Raw genomic sequence first — 22,565 nt, forward strand, 5'->3', positions numbered from 1 at the left:
GGTGCCTGTGAGAGCCAGGTGTGACAATAGGACTCCAGCCTCTTCAGAACACTCATGGCATTAAAGAAAAAGAAAAAGAAAGAGAAAAAGAAAAATAAAGAGAAAAATCATGTACTGTACATGATTTATCTGCAGCATTATTTCTTTCTTGATAGTCATTTTGCTATTGTTTTGGGTGTCCTTTTTCCAGGTCCCAACCAGCCCATCAAATCCATAATCCTAGAAAAGCAGGTCTGGACAAATGGATTCATGTGATTGTCCTGACACAAGATCACATTCTCAGTTACTAGGTGCTTGCTGAACGAAAGGAGATCATATAAATGCTTTGTAATCCCATGGCATCATTTGGCAAATATTTCAACTTGTCAGGAAACTGATGCACAAAGAACCATTTCCTTTGTTGTTTGTTCTGAATCTGGCTCCCACCAAGCTTCATTTGAAGCTCTGCAGTTCTCCTAGTGGAAAACAGAACTTGCAGTTGCTTCCTATTTACCATCCCCATGCCAATCATGATTTTTAAAGCTCATTATCACACCAAAATGATCATTTTTCCAAACTCAGAAATCATAGCCTGCTCAATTGCTTCTTACATAGATGATGTTTCTAATTTCCGATTCTCCTTCTTGCTTTTCTTGGGATCTCTTCTAATTCTAATACAGCTTTTCTGACACAGGGGGATTAAAACTGCACAATTTTCAAAGTGTAGGCAAACCATGGATTCATACAGTGGTACAATGATGTTGTCTATTCTGCTGTCTATTTTTCTTATTAATACCTAACTTTTTTTTTTTTAAAAAAAACCAAACAACACCTTTTTTCCCCCTGACTGCTACTGAGCAATACAGTAATGTATTCATGGAACGATCTCACTTCTGAGTATTATTGCTGGGCTCAGAGCCCATCATTTAAGATGTGACACTAGAACTACTTTTGTCCAGTGTTCATCACTTTACATTTATCTGTACTAAAAGCTATCAGCCACTGTGATCTACTCAGGCACTCAGTCTTGTAAGTCGTGCAGTTCTTCACAGTCAGTTCATTTATGAATATGCTAACCAGAACAAGCTCCTGCACACATTGCTGTAGACCTTCACTAGTTTCTGACCACCATTGTATCAACTGGTTGCTCACTCCTACTCTCTATTTTTTTATGTTTTTTTAGAAGTGGTAAGGAAATTAAGCACGAGAAAATTTGCTGAAGGCTGTTTGGAAGTACAGACACATTGCATCAGTCAGATCACCCTTACTCAACTCCTTGCTGACGGCTTCAAATAACTCTGCTGAGCCTGCAAGGTAAGACATCCTCTTAAACCCCCCCCACATGTGGACTCTTCCCTAATGGATCATACTTATCCATGTGTCTGTTCTTTGCGATATTAATACACTATCAATGCCAAGATCAGGCATCGGGATTCCATATCTGGACTTCTGTAGTTCTCCCTGAAACTGTTTCTTCAGTTAGTATATCTGACACCTTCAAGTCTTCAGGTGTGTGGGGCGGTTTTAAGCACATTATGCGCCACTTCTAGTAATCAGACTATTTCATTGTGGACTCTTCCAGAGATATTGGGTGAACACCATCTTAATCCTGACATTTTGCTACTTGTGTCCATTTTCTCAAGGACAAAAATAACCTTGATTATCTTACAATCACGTCAGTTTCAGACAGATTCTGTAATGAGTTCTCCCACAAAGAAGAGTCTGAGCAGGGGAGTTGTGCCCATTTTTTCTGTTTTGTTTATTGATACAAAGGTGTTGTTTAGCTTCTTGGCAATCACCTCATTGTCTCTGAGCACTCTTTTTATATCTTGGTCGTTCACGGTGAGCCTGTTTTTCCTGATGTGCTTCAGGATGTATTGTTGTTCTTTTGCCAAGAACTAGGAGAGCAAAGTTATGGGACTTAGATGTCCATGAGAAGTAGTGGATAATAGAAAATATTAAAAAAAAAAAAAAAAAATTTTGTGGGGTTTTGGCAATTCTTTACTACTTAAAACTGGAGCTACTCATGACCAAAGACTAGCTGTACTTTCTGTCTCCTGCTCATTTTGCAAGCTTTAGTTTCTGCTTTGTCCAGCTGGATATTACTGAAATGTTTCCTGCCTAGTTTTCCTGTCGAACTTGAGATGACCGTCTGTGACTACATGCCTTATCAAACAGATACTGTTCAGGGAGTAAGGAGAGATGCATTAGCTAATCTTACACTGGAGGAAGTCTTGGGTCTAGATTCAGGGCCAGCTACGCAATTCTAGTATTTATCATCATGTATTGCCAAGACCAAGCCATGCCAGAGTGCCTTCATGGGACAATGTTAGACAGCCAATGTGATACAAGCACTCTTTCAAAGATTATGGAAACATTGACTGTTTTCATTTGTGATTTTTGCATGAGTAGGATTTGTAGGATTCAGATGTTTGTTTACCAATTCAGAAAAAACTAATGTTCCTTTAAAAGTACAAGCAACATTAGAAAAGTTCTGGAAGAAACTCAGCCTGCTCCTGCTTCACTAGGATTCTTTCAGTTTAAGTAGATTATCATAAAGTGATATTGGCAATTGCCAAGGCAATTGCACAGGGTACAACTCTCCCCATCAGCTGAGCAGATGTAATTAGATTGAAAACCTGGCTGCATTAGTCTAATCCAATACTGTACCGAATTGTACAATCAGTTATACATCATATCATCTCAGCACTGTGTCAAATCAATATCTGTTTTCAGCAGAAAAAATGTGCAGGTTGTGCTGGAGATATGACTAATGGGAATGCTTTTTGGAATGTGTGTGCAGTTTGCACTGTAAGGGATGATGACAATTGGTTTCATCTGGAGTAATTACAGCTTAGTGACCACTGGTTAGGCAATTACTCAGACAAAATCCTCTTGAGGGAAGCAGATCTCAGCTTTGAGAAGAAAACATATCCAATATAAATTCCTTACTTGTAAAAAAACATTTATTCTCCCAAAAGAAAGAAAAAGCAATGAAAACAGAAAAACAGACCTATTTACCTAAGACTCACAGAATTTCATATTTCCTATGTGGAAAAAAAATTCTGAATCTTACAGTGTCAGTTTTGGTCACCATTATGCCATGAACTTCTTAAACAGATGAAAGAGCGAGGGAAAGTAGTTTTCAGAAAGCGCTCTGTCATCTGCATTACTAATGCATCATGTCTCCAGAGAGCGCTCAGGGAGAACAAAGTATTATGCATTTGGTAAGGTATGCATACAGTGAATGCAATTTATGATACATACTTTATGAAACAATGTGGAAATGTTGTATCTTGAAATTATCTTAGAATGGTTCTGACCTCCAGGAAGGCCATTTTAAGCAGAAAAAATGTGCTAACTCAAGAACACGTGTCGACTATGAATTCAGGACATTCCCAAGGAGGGGAAGGAGGTATTTTGCATTTCATACTTCAAAGTGCAATTCCAGAAAGCGAGGTAGTAGGGTTAGGATATTAATTATTAGAGCCGTATTTGATAAAGGGTTCTCCATTATTGAAGCCCCCTTGTTATTGGAGTAAGGAGCCAAGAAAGATGAGGAAAGGGAAATCTTGAACAAAAGAGAGAAAGGTACTACTGGGTGGTGTCGCCAAGGCTCTTCCCTTAGATTAAATGACCATCTTCTATTTCATTCTTCTCTAACAGGTATAAGCTGAAGCCTTGAATCCAGTCTATCAAACTTCTGCAGAATTATTCTAAGGAATTAACTGGTCAGCCAAGCCTTGTTTGCATGGTAGAATTCAGCCTGCAAGAATATGGTCTTTTAACAAAAACTATGCACAAAGCTTATAAAACAGAGATATTACTTTTTTCTTTTTTCTTTTTTTTTTTTTTTTTTTTGTCTCCCAAGATTGCCTTGAAGCCTTGAAGTATAATCATAGCCATGGCACAGCATGATAACTTCTGCCATTTCTTTTACTTGTAAGCCAGATGAGGATTACTTCGTAAGAAGGAAAAAAAGCTGTCTTTTGGAAAGTGCCATTAATAGCTATGTAAAAATGAAATACTTGACACAAAGAGACATTGGTGTATTTTATTGCTAAATTTTAGTGTGTGCTGTGTGCATAACATGGCTGTGAAACACAGATTCTTCAGACAGACCTTGGAAGTTTCTAGGCAGGTATCATAGCAGAGCTCACTGCAAACTCTCCTGAAGGCATGGCAGAGGATTTTGACGTGGGGGGACTTATGAATTACTGAGTCGAACCTGACTTTGATGAAACTTCATTTCTCCCCAGATAGCTCTGGTGTGTGATCTCCATCAAAATAACAGTTTTAGATCTGTGTAGAGCTTTTCAAACTGCAGAATCCTCTATTTCTTTATACATTTTATACGAAGAGAATTTCAGCCCTCACTGAAATGCAAAAAAGGAAAGTATGAGATGTATTTTCAGTATAGTTGAAGTCTACCTAGAGGAATTACTGCTAGGATTAGCCTATGTATTCAAGCTCTCAGTAAATAAACAACATTTTATCACATATTTATTATAACTAAATAATATTTGTGTACAATACGGTATCTAATGTCTGACTCTGTACAGAGTGGGTAGATTAAGTCTAACTACCATAGCATTTTTCATTGGCTGAGCTACATCCTTATAGGGATCGTAATTTTGGCAGTGATGGCAATAATAATTTCTTTAGTAAATCACAATACACTCCCTAAATAGAAAGAGCTTTGCAATTTCCTGAACGAATGGAAAAATAATTCTGCAGGATCAGTAAAGATAGCAATAATTGTTATAGGGCTTATTGCAGCTTATGCAAAGAACCTCAGTGGCTTATGAGAAACTATCAGAAGTAAGACAGCATGAAAGTAGAGTCCATAATAAACATAAGTGTAGCATAGTTTAAAAGAACAGCTTTTTTATTGTTTAAAAACATAAGACTGCAGAAAGTGACTTCTTCAGAAGCAACGAAGTGCACAATGTCAGGTCACTCATCAAGATAGCAATGTGAATGTTTTCCAATGTCACTTAGAACTAGGTTGTTATTGGTAAGTGCAAATGATTTTTTTTTTTTTTTTTAAATTAAAAAGGCCACTGATATCCCAATATATAAAGATATTAAAATGTTCTAATACTTGTCCCTAACTGTATGGGTAGGTGCATAGTCCATCAGTTTGTTGTCTTCTTGCTTACTTTGAAGGCAACATGACATAGCATCAGGAATATTGGAAGATATAAAAAATGTTTAACAATAAAGTAGTGCAAATTTTGACAAAAATTAATATTTGCAACAGACCATGCAATTACTAATTTAAGGAGATAAAAGTATCTACATATTAATATGTTATGAAAATTAATATTGTTCCAAATAATATCCTAGTTCACATACTGCATAATACAAAAAGGGAAGCTGTAGATGACCTTGAATGTGTACAATGAAAATTTAAATTATTTTTCCACTTTTGCCAAATGCTCTTTTGAATTACAAGGCAGTTTTCATTTTGTCATCCTTGAGTGCATGGAAATGTTGAGGAATTTCTCTGCAAAGTAGTTATTTCCAAAACCCTGCTAATGAAGGAGTCTGAAAATGTTGATCTGATATTAGAAGATGTTTTTTTATTTTAGGGCTACTATTCTTATTTGGCTAAGATATGGATGATGAAAAGACATTTTGAATAACTGATATTTCATTCTCTACTCTTCTTTCACAATGATAACTTTTATGATGTCTTATAATAATAAAAGCTGGTAATGCTTTAGTTCATGAAATACAGAAATCTTTTTTTCTAAAATTAATGTTCAGGAAATACTAAGCATTTCTGAAGGACCAAAGCTTAACAAAAATCTGGATGCAAATTGCTTGCATACAAAATAATGTGTGATCACTTCAGTGGCCTGGATGCAAACCTGTATTCTGCAAGAGACTAACAATCTGCCTTCCCGTCACAGTTCTTTCATAGCTATGAAATAATTTTTTTTGCAATCCAGCCTCAAGTGCCACAGTAGAAAGAATATTTTCCTTTTGTGAATAAAGTAGGACACTTTATAAAAAAGTCCTGAATATTGATTCTCTTAAGGCAACACTTCAAATAAAAGTTAGTTTCAGTTGCACACATGAAGATGTTAATAGATTGATTGAAAAATGATTAAAAATTATAAATACCATTTTAAATAAATTGGATTTTATGACAATGGAATTGATTAGATGAGGGTTTCAAATGTACATTTGAAGAAAATGACATGACGTGCTACGAAAACCAATTTTCATAAATGTTCCTTATCATTCTTTATTTTTCACATGGTTGTCCCTGGGACCAGGACTAACTTTGTAAGTCTCTAAACTAGCATTTAAATCTAAGAACTAGCAATTCAGGATGTCAGTGTAATATCCTTCAAGCAGCAGTTAAGAAAGATATCAAATGTTAAGTGCTACTCAGGGTGACTTTGTGTTGTCTTTGTCTATACAGTCTTGCTTTCAACATTAAAATCAGGAATGAAAGCTTTTGTCTGGCTAGAATAAACTTGTAGTGGTTCTGCATTTAAGCTCTTCCGATGTTAAAAGTGGCTTATGGTACAGCTGATAAACCTAAGCACTTAGGGCAGGCAGCTGCATGTTGTCTAACATAACTTTTTATTATTTTTTTAAAGACGCTCCCACCGGTTCCCACATTCTCACTTTCAGCTCTCTGCCCCCTCCATTTTCTCGATGTAACCGTGGGTAGTGACCTGCCATGTAAGCAGGAGCAATGAAAAGAAGCTGGTTAAAAAATAATCTGCAAAGGTGTTCTCTGGGGGAAGGACAGCCTTGCCCTCCAGAGCGAGACCTGCCTGCAGGCACCTGGCAAGGCCGGGCTGGTTTGAGGGAGAAATTTCAGCAGACATAGACCAGTGTCCCTGGAGCTCCGGAGATGGAGAGAACAGCTGGCATTCCCAGCACTCTCAACTTTGCCCTGGCCACACAGGCCGCTACACCTTTGGGCTTTGACAAGTAAATGAGAATTGCTCTGAAGCTGTATCTGTCTGATGGCTTTTACAGGGAAATCTGAGAGGGTCACGTAGGTGTTTTCAGGGAAAGCATGTTTCCACCCGTTTGCTAGCTCTGAAATGCTTATATACCCAGAGTGAAAAATGGTGCCTTAGACAACATAATTTTTAGACTCAGGCACCACAGTGAGCATGTCACTCAGTTTAAGTACTGAAAACGCCCTGCAGGATGTAACCATCTCTTTAAACTTTTCTGAAAGAAGGTCTGTGCACCAGTGTGGGTAACAGCAGTCCAGATTTCTCTTTGATAGTGGCTGGAATTATGAATACTTTTACATTATTCAACATTAGTCTCTTTTAGTTAATGCTTGTAGAGAGATGCAGTGCTGGCATATTGTTCCAGGGAGCAGCACACTGTGACAGGTCAGTGAAACTCTAAAAGGCAGACAAGAAGGATAGTTAACCAGGGAGCAATCTATCAAATTTTTGGGGTGATAAACATGTTTAATTGTATAAATAAAAAAAGATTAGAAGTGATCTAACTTGTTTCTCTCCAAGGAGCAGTGTCCTATGTAGCACTGTATAAAGGTTGAACATGCATTTGGTGCTGGGCACTACAGAATGAATCCATGAGAAAAGAAACTCCTTGGTTACAGCGAATCATCTATCTAATCTAGCAAGCAAGGGCACAGAAAGAACCATGAACATGAAGCTATAAGAACAGCAAATTCAAACTAAAACCAAGACACACGTTGTTCTGGTAGGAGTGATTGAAACAAACTATCAGGCGAAGTGATGGATTCTCCATCTTTCAATGTCTTGCAGAGCGGGCATGTTCTCTGAAGGTGTTTCTTTTTTTTGCCAACTACAAGTTACTCAGAGGACAGTTTGAAGGGCAGTAGCTGATGAGCTGAAGATCCCCTCTGGGCTCAAACTCTCTAAAACATGGTGCATAGCCACAGATCCTACAGGCAAGACACAAAATATAAAAGATGCCAGAGCTTTCTTTTGCAAGCTAAAGGAGGGAAGAGGAACAATAAGGACCACAGTGCAAATGGAAGCCTGAGAGAAGTTAAGCTCCTGTGCAGGTACATCTAAAACATAAATAAATAAATAGACTATAGTTCCAGGGTGCAAGGAGGACACATGAGCTTCTTTTTATGATGCTTTACACATGAGATACCCTATTAGTTTAAGTGTACATTAATTCAGATGCAATATGCATAAACCAGAGCAAATCGACAAAGCTGCAGCATGAAAACAGCTGGAGTAGTCTAATTACAAGGAACCTTTTCTGTAGGGGATGTTGGGGATCTGAGATGAAAATTAAAAACAATGCTGTAAAAATGTTCTACTGACATTTGTGCAACTGCAGTACAGAAGGCACATGTGGCAGGTGCCTATCTGCATATACCCATCTTTCCTGGCCAATTCCCTGATTTTTCAAGGCGTAAGGCTCTGACAAGCACGGTACATATTCGCCTGGTGTGTAGGAAACAGCTTGGTGCTTTACCACAGGGAACAATACGTGCCTTATCTCAAGGGCTCAACTCATGAAATAACCACACCCTGCAGAGCTGGTAATGCCATCTTCATCTAGGGAAAAATACTGATTTCCAGCCCTGCCCTTGCACCCACACAAATCCCCTGTCTGCTTTGGGAAGTGATGTTGGCAGTTTCTGGCGTAAGGTTGTCTTTTTATACCTTCACAGGCTGGCAGCAAAGGTGGAACAGCAGAGGTGGTAGTGGCTGGTTGTCTCCTTGAAGCAGGAAAATGTGAACATCATGTAGCTGCACCTCTAAGCTGTTTTTCTGGAAATGTCGCCACAGAATAAATGAGGGGGGGCAGGGGGGAGGGAGGGAGTGGGTGGCAAGACTCACGTCTGATTCACAAATCCCCAAAGTCTATGCAAAGGTTTTAATCCAGCAATAATATTAGTTTCCAATTTTACTCTTTCTTTGGGGATATAGAACCATTGTAATGTGCCATTTTGCTTGATACTGCTAGAATCATGTGGCTGTAATCCTTTTTTTTTTTTTTTTTTTTGCTAAACAGGAGTCAGTGTGATCATTATCTTGCAAAGGTTCAAATTTTTGCCATTTCCTTGGCACTATCATTACACAGATGCTACCAGTGGAAGAGCAGAAGCTACTCTGAGCTGTTATGGATTCATCATTAGTATAGAATCCTATCGATTCTCCATATCTTTTTTTCCAAGGCTGAGCTACATGAACAGCCTCGAAAATAATCATTTAGCACTAAGTTTAAATTGTAAGTACTATACATTGTTTTCTGTGCAGTTTGTCTCAAAGTAGAATAAATAGCAGGAAATACTAACAAATATGTTTGAGTCTTAAGATTCAGTGTGTTTCAGTGTTAAAAATGGTCTAAGTGATCCTGCTATAGCAGGGGGGTTGGACTAGATGATCTCAAAACGTCCCTTCCAACCCCTACCAGTCTGTGAATCTGTAAATGATTTTTTTTGCTCCATGGTGGATAGGCATTTTCTGGTAGGTGCTTTTCAAATGGAAGTTAGAGACATATAGATGTTGGGGTTTTTTCTGCTAGATATTCAACAAGCAAGACTTCTTTTTAAGGCATGTTATTCTGTTCTGTCACTAGTTATGCCTTTTGAGCTATCTGTGCAAACACTTTGTTGTATGATGGGAAAATAAGATGAAAATTACGCGAAATGTTCATTTTAAAAGTACACCCCTCACACACACCCATTCTGTAAGATTGGAGTTGGGAACCTCTGCCTAGGCCGAGAGTCCAAAGCCTTATACTGCCAATTTGGACTTAGTTCAAAATATGGCCACGTATTGAGCAAACCTAGACTAAATTATACGTTCAACTCCAAACCAAGTGAAACACCAAGTTTCTTATGATCCCACCCTTAACAAAGCCTTGCAGTATTAACAGTCCTACACTGTACATTTGTTCAAAATAGCAACCAAAGCCAAAAATCAAGATCATTAAGACCCAGCCTTGGTTGCCTGTATGTAGCCCAGAAAGAGTTATTTAGGGGTTAGTCAGGTATTTCCCCCTAATTTCCAGCTCTCTTCCTTTAACGTTGTTATCAAAGGGCTGTTCAGTGATAAGTATGTCCTTCCCTTTTTTTTAAGCTTTGTTATAGATGGGATGTAGCTCACTGCCACTGTATGCTCTATTGCTTCTTGAATGAGGCAAGTTCTAAGTGGATTGTTTCTTGAATGTTGCCTGCAGATTCATATGAGTACATCCTTCCCTGGGGACGTACGTAATCTTCTCCTTTCCCATCAAGGGGTGTGTGATTACAACGGAGTGTGGTGTGACAGATGTGGGTATTATAAACAGACTGTCAGCGCTTTCTGAATGACTCAGGCATTAGTTTTCCCTCCTACCAAACACCGACAGAAAGTTCTGTGTATCTCTGTATTGTAAATTACCATCTTGGTATCAGTTCTCATTCATTCCAACACTGTATTTTAGCCAAGCACTGATAACTGTACATTACAATGTATATGATCCCTCCTTCCTTCCTTTGTCTGCTCATTTGTTCCTGCCTCCCTTCTCCTGCTCTAGTTGCAACCGGGACCTTTTATTTGTTTTCAAATGGAAATCAGTCTAGATTTGCATTTATTGAGGATGTCATCCAATCTTTCATTTACTGCCTTTTTATGGATTTCTGGGTTCTGCATTTCTTTTCTGTTAAGAGAGAACTGTCTTGAACCTTTGCACCTTTTTATTGTGTGTTAATGTAACTGTTCAAATCACACAGCTCATGGCTCACTTCTCCTAAGAGTTCATTTTTTTGTTATTACAAATCTATAGTGAAATTGGAGAAGCACTCTGCCTCACAGTACATTTTACACTTACATGAACATACACACAGAAGACTTTTTATTCCTAGAGGTCCCACTTTCTTGTAATTCATTTCATGCTAAATAAAATGAAGGGCTATCCATTTTACCTCTGACTTGGAATCCAAAAAACAGAAGAAAGCTCAAAAATGAAAGCAAATCTCCATTGAAGTTTAAATGGCTTCTTTTCAATGGAAGAAAAGAACAGTAAAAATAAATAGGTTTTTTCACCCAAATGCAAATGGAGCTAGAGGAACCTAATGTACATGTTACCTTTAAAGTTCTTCTGTCAAATCTAGTCTTGTTTTTTCCTTTGTCTCATTGAGCAGATTTATGTCACTATGGCAGGGAAATGATTCGTGAATGTTCTTGCATCTAAACGCAAGTCTCTTATGGCTTCTGAATTCCCCTATTCCCCGTTTTTTGGGTTTGGTTTTGGGGTTTTTTTTTTTTTTTTTTTTTGCTTACTCAGAAGTTCAAAGCCTGCTATTTGGGCACGTACCCTAGTACTCTAGGTTGTTAAGCAAAGGGAATCCTCTGCCTTCTCTTGCTGCCCTGCAGCAGGAGAAAGAGGTGTACTTGAGAGTGCCTGAATGCTTAGTGCCAATGCCTGAGCTTACAATGAGATCTTGGGGGCTGAAACCCACCTTCACAGCTAACTGCAGATCAGGCCAAAGGAAGGATCGAATTTGAGTCTCTCTTCCCTGCTCTGCTCTTGGCACCTCCTGTCTCCAGGTTTGGACTCCTAGTTCTCAGCTGCAGTCCCAGCCCTTACAGGGTTTGACAGACAAATGTTGGTGAGCTCCTTCTGCTCTATATACCCCTAGATGGAGGGCATTGTTGCTTTAACAGAGCTGACGTAGGCACACCGCAGCAGCACAAGTGCCCAGTCCTTCAACTTAATTCAGTCCCCCTTCCCCAGCAGTTTAACCCAGGACACCAGGTTGGCACTGAATCTGCTGAGATGCAGGAGTGTGTGTCACGCTACTAGTGCAGAGCTGGGCAGCAGAGGTGCAGGTGAAGATGCAATGTGGACAGTCCTGGTCTGTAACACCTTGAGCTTCTGCAGCCCATGGGCCTGAGCCTGACAGTCCTCCCATTCAGCACATAACTCAGCCTTGGGAACACCAAGCAGAGCCCAGCCTCTGACTTCTTAAACATGGCAGGGTGCAGCTTTCAGTCTCTGTATGAATCTGGACCACAGAGAACTGAACCTGAGAGCATTAGCTTCTCTCTGCCTTAAGCTGCAGAAGGGCCACAGAGTTGCTTTGCAAGTACTGCCCAGCCCAAAGCGCAGACTGAATCTTAGTGGGACCTTATCCAGCATTTCTTGTAGGTGTGTGTGTGTATGTTGGCAGGAAACGAAAGGATCTGGCAAGTGAAGAATTCCCTAGCCCAATCCTCCCTCTAGCCCCATCCCTTCCAGGGTAATGGTCTGTGCACGGAGCTCTTTTGGAAAAGCTTTTTCACAAGGAGAAGTATGTCACTTCACACAGCTTCTGGCATCCCAGCCCCAGTGCAGTGGGATCCCTCAGGCCCTCCTGCATGGGTCCAGACATGGAAATGTGGGCTAAGCCTCTTTCTAATTACTGGTTTTTATTGCAAGAGTGTTCACAGGAAATACAAACATTATAGACTCCATCACAAACTAAGTCATGCTCCAAACTGTCTCTCAGTATTGGTCTTAGTCTAATACCATATAGTTCCCCATGTTCAAGAATAACAGGCAAAAGGTCTCTTTCCCTGTGGGACAGGGGACATCGGACATGCCATTCCTTCAGGGAACAGAAATAAGGGACTACAGCTCCTGGCTCCAGTCATATGCTACAAGAACTGAGCATATGGCTTGTTCCTAGCACCAGCTTCGTGAGTGAGTTGGTGAGTAAGATTTGTTTGCAGATGTATTGAAAAATTGCGAACAACAGTCTTGACTGGAGAAGAAAGGCCTGCGTTTGCAAGGTAAATTATTTGGGATAAATCACACAAGTGACTCCAACCTCCTTCAATGCAGCTGTTTACATGAGGTGCTGCTGAAACAAGAAACAGTCAGGAAGGACAACCCGAAAAGAACCGGGTGAACAATTTCCTTTCTCAGTGGCTGCTGTTGCTGTGTTGGCTGCGTGACTGTTTAACTCAGCAGTCTGTTAGAATGAAATTCATTTCAGATCCAAGCATTTTTCCACATTTTGGGTTCATATTTACATTTGTTAAGGTTAATAGACCTGACAACTTCTTCATGTTCTCACCAGGGAGCAGTCACTGACAAACCGTGGGAGGGACTGAAACAATATTCTCCACAGAAAGAAAAAATCTGTGCATGATAGGGCTGTTACACATTCCTCCTTAGCAACAGTCTTCAGTCCCTGTTGGTGCAAATCAGTGTAGTGCCCCTGACTTTGCCTCAGCGATGCTAATTTGCACCACTGGCAGATCTGACTGCCTATTCTTGCTACTCATCTTTCCAGTGTTCTTCCAGTAACCGTGGTGGAGCCTCAGCGTTTCCTAAATCCACTTTGTTCTTTTAGATTCTTTCTTAGAGTTTTTCTTTTTCTTCTGAAGTATTTCTGTTTCTATTTCTTCTGTGCTTGTGCTATAGAGCCCCAACTTTAAGTGCTCTATCTTGCGTTTTTACCTCGTCTGCAAAAAGCAATTTTTTAGTAGCATGGCTAGAAAGGAGAGGTGAGGCAAGAGGTGCCTTTGGACACTTATAAGGTTGCACGCCTTTAAAAAAGAAGATAATACAGGAATACAGGAAATTCATTCGGGAGAGAACTGAATTGAATTTTTAAGGGTAATACATAATCTGGGGAAGTATGAATCTACATTCCTCCCACTGGCATCAGGGCTCTCAGGGTATCCGAGGCAGGGACATTAGTGCGTCTGAGACACTATTCTTTCAGCTTTCTTCCCCTTCCCAGACTCCGCAGAAGACCACACTGGCAGACTTTAAAGATTCAAGCAGGCAAGTAAGACCTAAGAAGTTAGCTCTTTTGAGGTGAACTGCAGTAACTGGCCGTATTACTGGCTCTTAACTTAAATGTGAACTAAAATGCAGCAGCTAAATGGAGAAATCTAAGGTAAAATACTTTATTTGCATTTAAAACTGCATAAACATTATGTGCAGGTTCTGTACCTAAGCTAACGTGTCGTATCTTGCCACGGAGGGAACCAAATCCAGTATGTGAGTCCACATAGAGAGTACTCTTTCTTCCCCTTTTTCCAGGTTCAGTACAAGGAGGCAGGAACTGAAAGGTGGTAATGGTGGTTAAAAATCTCTGCTTTGCAGAGTAGGTTTCCCAAATATTCATCCCCAAAACCTGCCAGGCATTTTATTAGATAGTTTCATTGCATTCCTTTGTGCTCTTGCCTTTAATGAAGTCTGGCTCCACCACTGCAGTGCTCACCCATGGAAAGATCTTCCACCACAATGCCTTGACATTAGAGGTCTCCATAATGTTTCCCAAAAGTAGATGGGAGGTAGAGTAGTGTGAAGGGGTCAAGTTCTTGCTGTTAGTGACCTTGTGGTGAAAAGGGTAAGCTGGCCTTTATTAGCACCTTGTATTAGCCTCTGTGACAGATGATACTGCTCTTTCCATGGGAGTCCCAGCAACAAATGCTGCACGTGGCCAAGTACTAATCATACTTGTTTATTTGCAGACTAGCCTTCCTCTTACCATGCTTACCTCTTTTCTTTGCCTCCAGCTCCACCCCATGTATCTTCTAGTGTTTTGGTAGCCCAGGAGCAGAAATGTCATGGCTTCCCATCAGTGCACATTTGTAATCTTCTGTCATATATTGTTTGCCATGTGTGGTTTTTTGTCTTTTTGTTTCATCAGGAAGTTCTAGTGCACATCCTCTCTGTGAAGTTTTATAGTTCTTTGTCAGACAAATCTCATATGGTGACTAATTCAGGAAGAAAGATTGGGTAAAAGTCAAATAAGGTCTCAAAGATTTGGTCCCGAGTGAAGAAGCTGAATATAAATACAAATAGGAAAGGTAGACTGGAGGGGGGGAGGAATTCTGTGCTATCTTGAATACTGCTTTTCTTCAGGGATAAATAAATTCAGGACATTTTTAGATACAGGCTGAATGAAAGTATAATGCTGTATTTGTCCTCAGTTTTTATCACAACTGAGAAGAGTGAAAAATTGCCTCATCTGTAAGAGCTTGGAATATAATGAACAAGAATGAGCTTCACTGTCAGTCCTAATAGCTTTTCCTCTGAACAGATAGCTGCAGTGGGGGAGATGTCACTTGTTCCAGCAGTTACAGAGTCCCACTAGTTAACTACAAGTTTCTCTTTGCAACTCAGCTGGCTAGTTAGCAATACAGACACCTTCGATGGTACACTGTGGAGCATTCGTTACAGACATAAATATACAGCTGTAGATGCACATAAAGAGAAGCAACACATATAAATGCATACAGAGAGGAGGAAAAGGCTAAAAACCAGGCAGCCTACCAACAAATGTAGCTGTTTCACTGTTGTGCTCCGTCATTTTAGATACATGAATTAAAACTTCATGCAAAGTTTGGTTCAAATAGAGTAATACCAAATTTGCTTAAAATATCTCTTTATACTAATATATTAATACAGGCATATAAAATACAGAACATATATGTACCATATACATATTCACTGAGAGGTTAGTTTTAAGTACTAGTCAAGTACTAGTACAAGTCATTCTGAGCAGGACTGAAGGCATTCTGTTAAGTCCCTAAAACCACGGGTTTATTTAACCTCTATACTGAAGGAGCAGCAGTACATGTTCTTAACGTACCACTAGATGGTGACTTGTGCAATGAGTTGTTGACTTTGATCCTAAAGCACATTTCTCTTTTTATTGGAATGAAGCAGAATAATGTTATTACTGTCTGCATTGTTAATAATTTACCTCTAAATATATTGCCATAAGCATCCTGTTGGTCGTAAGAGTCTAAGGAAAAGCTATGGAAAAATAAGGTGAACATGGTCCCTGCCAGACTCTGGGATTTTTATCTTAGTACAGTTCAAAACTTTTTTTGTTTTGTTAATAGGGGCTGCAGGATGTCATCTACAGATGATTAGGCTACAATTCAGATGCCTCCTGAGCCAAAAAAGCATCCAAGCTTTTCTTCTCTTACGTAATGCCACATGCATCATCTTGTACAAACAGTAAGCCTTCCCACATCAGGCAGAACTGTCTTCTGCGGTGTGTGTTGTGTTTCCACTCAGACCAACCCCTCATTTTAGCTGTCTGCTATTAAAAGGCTACTTCAAAGTCATCCTTGGCACCTTTCCCTACATGGTTGCAGCAACAAGATCAAACAGAAGCACTTTGTTTGGCAGCTGTAGTCTCGCTCTTCAGCTGGACAGGGGATCAGACTGTTATCAACAACAGGCTGTACCAAACACTCGCTCACCGCTTCCCTCTGCTGACACTTGTTGCTATTAATACTCTTCTGGCATAAAGGGTGAGAAAGCCTTTAGCCTCAGATAAGTGGTGAAAGTTCATTGATGACTATGCACTGAATAAGGAAAAGTATCATTTCTCTCTCTCCTGTTAATGCATCACTGAGATTGGAAGCTATTTAGAGCTGAATTTGTCTTTTTTTTTGAACAACATACTTTGCTTTTGTACAAAATTTCCTACAATCGGGCAACCTATCTCCAGTTGTTTAGCCCAGGCTGCCAATCTTTATCTTAACAACACCACCACAACTAAGAAGAACAATTCATTGCAATAAGTGATGACTCCCTGGAATTTTCTCATCATTTAACAGACAGTGACATGCAGGTTATGGCTTTCAAAAGCAACTGAAGAATGAGACAGTCTTGAACGCCTCAGTTCCTGGTAATCAGACTCATTTAAGGAGATTTAAAGTCTGTAATCACGAATCACTTTTGGCCTATATGACTGACTCTCTTTCTGTAAGTGATTAGTGAATAGTTTGTAATGGATTTTGCTGTGATTTGAGGCCCAGGAGCATGAGCAGGTATCCCCTTGCTTTACTTCTGCTCTGCTGGATGCCTCTGCCATTACAGGAGGCCTCTTCTCTCCACCAAATCAGATTTTCTTTTCTCAAGCAAACACCAGCCTGCGGACTAGCATTTGTTTTCTGGGAGCATTAACACAAGCTAAATTTTTCTTGTGCAGATGTTTATGGAAAACCAAACCAGGTCTTGACTGAATCAAAATGTGTCTGAAGAGTCACCAATGTGTCTGAACATCCTTCTCCTGGTCTTCACTTACCTCCACTGTTGATTGATCTATTACAGCAAGGCCTTGTGCATGACTGGGCTCCCGGCATTTTCTGGTACAGTGCTTATTAATGCCTTGCCAGGATGAAATATTTCTGAAACAAGATTAGCATCAGTATTTACAAGCAGAGGGTTAGCTCTAGAAATAGCTCAATCAAAAGATGTTAGAGCAGGCAGCGATTCATGGGAAATTATTTGCAAGTGACACATTCCCCTTCCCCAGTTACACTTAATGTTTTCCTCCCAGCATCAGGTTTGCTCTCCAGTTCAAAGCTTAAATGAGGAAAATAGATGTTTGCTTCCTAGAATACAGTGCACTCTATTTTCTGCTACCTTTCTGCCTGAAAAACTGCCTATTGATTTCTTAACATATATATTTCCCTTCTAATGACTAAGCCTTAAGCTGTGCCAATGCTGGCAAAACAGTGTGTGTCTACGCATGCTGAAGTGGACAGAAGAGGAACTATATTGGGGTTTTTTTCAATTGAAATAATCTCTGGACATGTCTTGCTAAGCAGTCACTGCTCTTGTAACCAGCTGTGTGGGGACAAGAGAGATGGGAAGAGGTGGTCCTGGGGGAGCAGGTGGTTTGGAGGTGCACAGCAGTTATGCTGAGCCCATACACTATTGGCCAAAGACACTTTATGTGCCTTGGACTATCTTAAAGATGAGCATGATTTTTAAATCTAGCCTTCTACCATGGCAGGGTGTGTTTTTGGGAGACGCAGCAGTCCTTTGTTTTCCATTCTGAGGAAACAACAACCAATATCTTGGCTTTCAGAATGGGTATATAGTGAAGTCTTGTAAATGGAATACAGCTAATTTGCAGTGTCCTGCCGTGAGCCTAGTGACACTGTAAGCTGAACCCACAATGTGACCAAAACTGGCTTCAGGCAGAGTGCATGTCTTTTAAAGCAAACACACATACAAAAAGCAAAACCAAAACCCAACCCAAAAGCAAGCAAAAAAATTGCATAGAAGTGAGAATGGTGCTTATTCCTTATTCTGTTTGAAACAGAAGCTTTTGCTAGACCCTAATCTGTATTCTATTTCTCCTTTCACTACAATTTGTCAGATAAATTTTTGAAACCCGAGACAAAAATTGGTAGTTTAAAAAACTGCTCCCATTAAACTATTTTAGAGGGTTATAATCTGATCAAGAAATGCGTTCTAAATCTGGCTTGCTTTTACCAGCTAAAGGGATTTTTAAAGAAAGATATGCTCTGGCAGACTATATGTGCACATGCCTTGTAGCTGAGTATCAGCTAAAGAGTTAATCCTTATAGAAAATGTGCATAACATAGACTAGAGCTCATATGTTTTTCTGTTTTACTGTTGAATAAAGTATCTGGGAACAAAGAATGTGATACATCGGTGCTACTAACGCTGTAGCCTGTCCTTTTGTTTAATTACTGCAATTAATCTTAATCTGTCTTTGTTTGGCAACAGCTAGGTTAGGAAGAACCAGCTGAATGCTTTTAATAAAGACTGCTGTTTTGATCACTAAACTCATAGTTTTTTTCTTTGGCAGATAAAAATATTCAGTATTTTATTGCAATCCGAGTGGATGCTATATGGTTCTTCAAAATACAATTGTGTATTACTGAGGGAGTGGGAAAAATATTTGCTACAAAGCAATATTTTTGTAAACACAGTAGAAAAATGAAATTCAGTGTGTCTAGAACATTTTGCCCTGCTCTGTCTCTAAAAATGACACAGCTGTGTTTCACATTGTATGAAGCACTCACACAAGCATTTAATTCACTCATTGCAAATCGAGCTACATAAAGATGATGTAATAATTAGGTTTGAAACAGATGGAAGGCCTACTTTAGATAATACACTCACTAAAATAGCATATGCTGGCTTCCTTCAATTCTATACGTTTTAGTTTGTAAAGCTGTACTTTTGATCAGATGACAGTTACTGAAAATAATAGAATAGGCAAGATTTGCACAAAAATTTCTGAGACTGAAACTCTTCAGTTTTGCAGTACTGCATTTTTGCAGGCATTGCTGTCTATTCATAGTGCTCCATGTACAATTTCTTGGTTGTGATTCCAGGAAAACACAGTGAAGGAGTACCAATCTCATTGAAACAAGCTTCAATTTTTCCATTGAGTGTCAATGAGTAGAATTTTACCCCATGTAGGCTGAAGGACCATAAGCTGCTCTGGTCTCACCTGGGCAAAGATCAGCCAAGTGGATCATCTGATCTTTACCTACCCTTGATCATGTGAAGAAAAGACCGTGCACACACAGAGAGGATGGAGCACACTGTCCAGATAGTCACACCTCCAAAGGTAAGCCCTCTATTGCAAGTGGCCCTCCAGCATCTCTGTAAGAAGAAAAGGTTCTTTTGATCCCTTTCCAATGCTCATTCTTGCAAGAGCCCAATTAAAGTTCTCCACTGTTTTCAGCTCCTCTGGCCGTGAACAACAGCTGGTGTCCCATCTGGCACAGCAGGTCAAAACCAAGTCTGAACTTCACCTGGGAGAAAACTGGAACCTAATGCAGCATTTTTCAGAGCAGGCATTGCCTCGTACCGTGCAGCCACATCTCCCAAGTGAGCAGGTAAACACAGCTTTTGCAGATTTCAGAGACAGCCTTGATAAGAAAATGCTGGGTGGTAGTGACAAAAGCATCAGGTATTGCAAATGCTGCAAAATAAAGTTGGTCATGGTACATATGCCGTTTCTAGGTGTAAAGATTTTTTAGTGTTTATAGAGACATGCTGGTATTTGTTTGTGCCAGCATTATACAGAAGTGACTGGCGTGCTCAGATCCTGGGATCTGGATGATTTTCTTTTCAGAATGACTGTATTCCTGACTTCTATTTCAAAAGTATTTTAAATAGTAGGAAACCTTCCGAGTGTTTTGACCTTCTATGTGTCTGTCTTAGATGGCCGCTTGTGTCTCACACAGCTCTGCCTGCTGTGAGATGACTTCTTAGTATTTACCCCTTGTGCTACTTACACCCACCACAATGCAACTCAGGAGGAGACCAGCATTGGGGCAAACTGAAAGTGTTGCATGGATTTGTTTGGAAAACATGTCAATGTCTGTAAAATCAACATGCTGAGGCTTTTTCATGCGTGATTTTGCATTGGCTGGGTCAGACAGGTAGGGCTGAAGAAATCCTTCTTTGGACCTATAATCCCAGTCCCTTTAGCAGGGGGCTCTCTGCTCCAGGGTGCAGTCATGTAGTTCAGACCATTGCTCAGACTCAGTATGAATGAGAGCAGATTAGGGAAACGGTTAGCATTAATACCCCTCAATTTAATCAGTGCAGAGTCACCCAGCTGTGACTGGGCAGCCATCACTTGCTCCCTGAAGGCCCGGTTCAGCACTAGGAGTACACGTGCTTGTGTTTTACCAAATAAATTTCAGTCTGTGCTTGCAAGATGTCCTTTACAGGGATGCAAGTCTAAATTAAGTATATGCACATAAAATGACTCCCTGAGTGATTAGTTCAAATCTAAGAATTTTCAAAGCAAGACATGGTGGTTTTGTTGTCTTGAGAAAACATTCAGTGTCTATTTATTATTACAAACAAACCCCAGCAGATTATAATTGCTATTTTCTTTTCTTATTAATGTGGCATTCAGGAACACTGAAGAGAGAAACAGTCTGTGGCCCAAAAAGCTTACAAGCCAAGGATAAGACGAGGGATAGCAGATGAATGTGGTGGAGGTGTCAAAGTTGTTTCAGCAGTGGGACTAATACATAAATGCAATATTTTTCTTAAGAAAAAAGAAGAGAAGAAAGGAAAGGGAAGGATTGAACACAGTATGGCATCTGGCCCCAAATGAGAACTTGTTATGGGTGCCTGGAAAAGATGCAAAGGAAATGAAGAGCTGGATTTTTCACAGAGCTGCTACAGATCCCAGTGCTGGCATCTCTCTCACCCGCTGGCTCACAAATAGGCATCTATCTCCCTGGTTTGTCTCTGGTAAGAGTTGAGAGCTCTCAGCTTCCTCTTTCACTATGCTGTAATTTTTATTGACAGTTGAACAGCTCCTGGGACCCTGGTCCTACGGTGGTCTTCGGCTGAGAAGACTACAGAGAGGTTCTGCAGCTTTCTCTTCCTTTTTAAGTATTTTATATAAAACTGAACTATCTAAACAACAGAGGGATTGTGTAAGCCCAGTTCCAGGCTGAGCTCTCATCCTGTGATGAAACCACTCACCAGGGAGGTGGGAAGGGGTTTCACCATGCTCAGCACCTGGGCAGCGTGTCCACTTCTGGCACTGCAGCGTATCAGGCCGGATCTGCAGTAAGACACCACAACATTTTGTGGATGCTTCCGATAGCAGAAAAACCATGAAGACTCTCACTTAATAACTGAGTGATAGAGCCTCCTAAAGTAAACTGATCCTGAGATGGAAACAAAAATAAAATACATATACATACACACACACACATATACAGGAGAATATTTACTCTTGAGGCAAGGCTCTGAGGGCCTTTGTATTGAAAATAAGCAGCTTGTTTGATGTGATACGGAAGTAGGAACCAACAGAAGGATTCAAAGACCTGACGGAAGGTCTTCTGTTGAAACTGTTGCCTCCTAGGAGCAGAAGAGCAGAGATGGGCTGTGAGGTTTTGTTCTGTTGTAAGTTTGGGACAACAGTGCTATTTGTGATGGGTTGAAATCAGACATCCAAGTCATCCCAAATAAGTTTTCATACATCCTATATACTACTGCACAGCATTTCTGCTATGTTTGTGATGCATGCTTTGTAGAAAAAAGTATTTTGTGTAAGCTTCAGAAAGCAGTCTTCTCGACTGCTGCCCTTTTCCTTCATCTGTCAGTCATGCTGCTAACTGCAGGCAGTACGCTCATTTAGCATATTGCAGAGATGTGTCCCTTCTTTTGGTTTACAAATTCTTCACTGAGAAAGTGTTTGTTATTTGGCGTTATTAAACAGCTGATTTTGGAGGAATGCATTTGAGCTCTGGATTGTTTGCCAGCAGTTTGTAATAAGCCAAGAAAGAGCAACAACATATAATCAAATCCATTATGACTACATTAAGATTACAGTAGAGAAAAGAAATTAAACAAACAAAAGTATTGCAAAAGTACAGCTAGGAACAATGAAGATATCTGAACAATGTTGTAAACACTTATTACTGCTTACGTAAGGACCACTTGTCTGTTTACTCTCAAGCCTGGGACTGAACAGACTCTCCTTTTAAGGCTGCCCTCAGATAAGGTCAACCTCTGTTAATATGGAATCATATCAAATATAAACTTGTTTGTTTCTTAGCAATACCGAAACCATTCCTTAAGTGGCCAAACTCTTCCTTCTGTCCTGACAGTTTTTATCATTGAACAAACAACAGGAATGAAAATGCAGGTAAGATGATAAAATCATAGAGGAATCTATCATCCTTAGGAAAAGCAGATATTTTTTTTCCTTTAAAGAAATATTTAATATAGATAAATTTAGAATTTAAAGGAAAATAATAGTTGCCATGGATACATAATGGAGAATTGATATTTGACAAGCACTAATGAAGATAAGCCTTCAATGGAAAAAAAACAGG

The 22,565-nt window shown here is 39.8% G+C and overlaps 1 long non-coding RNA gene across 1 annotated transcript in view; it reads left to right on the forward strand.

Annotated features, from left to right (window-relative positions):
- Positions 1–22,296, forward strand: part of LOC142600782 (uncharacterized) — a 43,976-nt gene extending 21,680 nt beyond the window's left edge. Inside the window, exons 3-8 of the long non-coding RNA XR_012834342.1 lie at positions 1,163–1,293; positions 16,009–16,229; positions 16,913–17,072; positions 19,080–19,318; positions 19,436–19,589; positions 20,624–22,296. This is a non-coding gene — a long non-coding RNA (uncharacterized LOC142600782). The remainder of the gene's footprint in view (positions 1–1,162; positions 1,294–16,008; positions 16,230–16,912; positions 17,073–19,079; positions 19,319–19,435; positions 19,590–20,623) is intronic.
- Positions 22,297–22,565: the final 269 nt, after the last annotated feature.

Source organism: Balearica regulorum, chromosome 2, assembly GCF_011004875.1.
Source record: "Balearica regulorum gibbericeps isolate bBalReg1 chromosome 2, bBalReg1.pri, whole genome shotgun sequence".
Lineage (NCBI taxonomy): Eukaryota > Metazoa > Chordata > Aves > Gruiformes > Gruidae > Balearica > Balearica regulorum.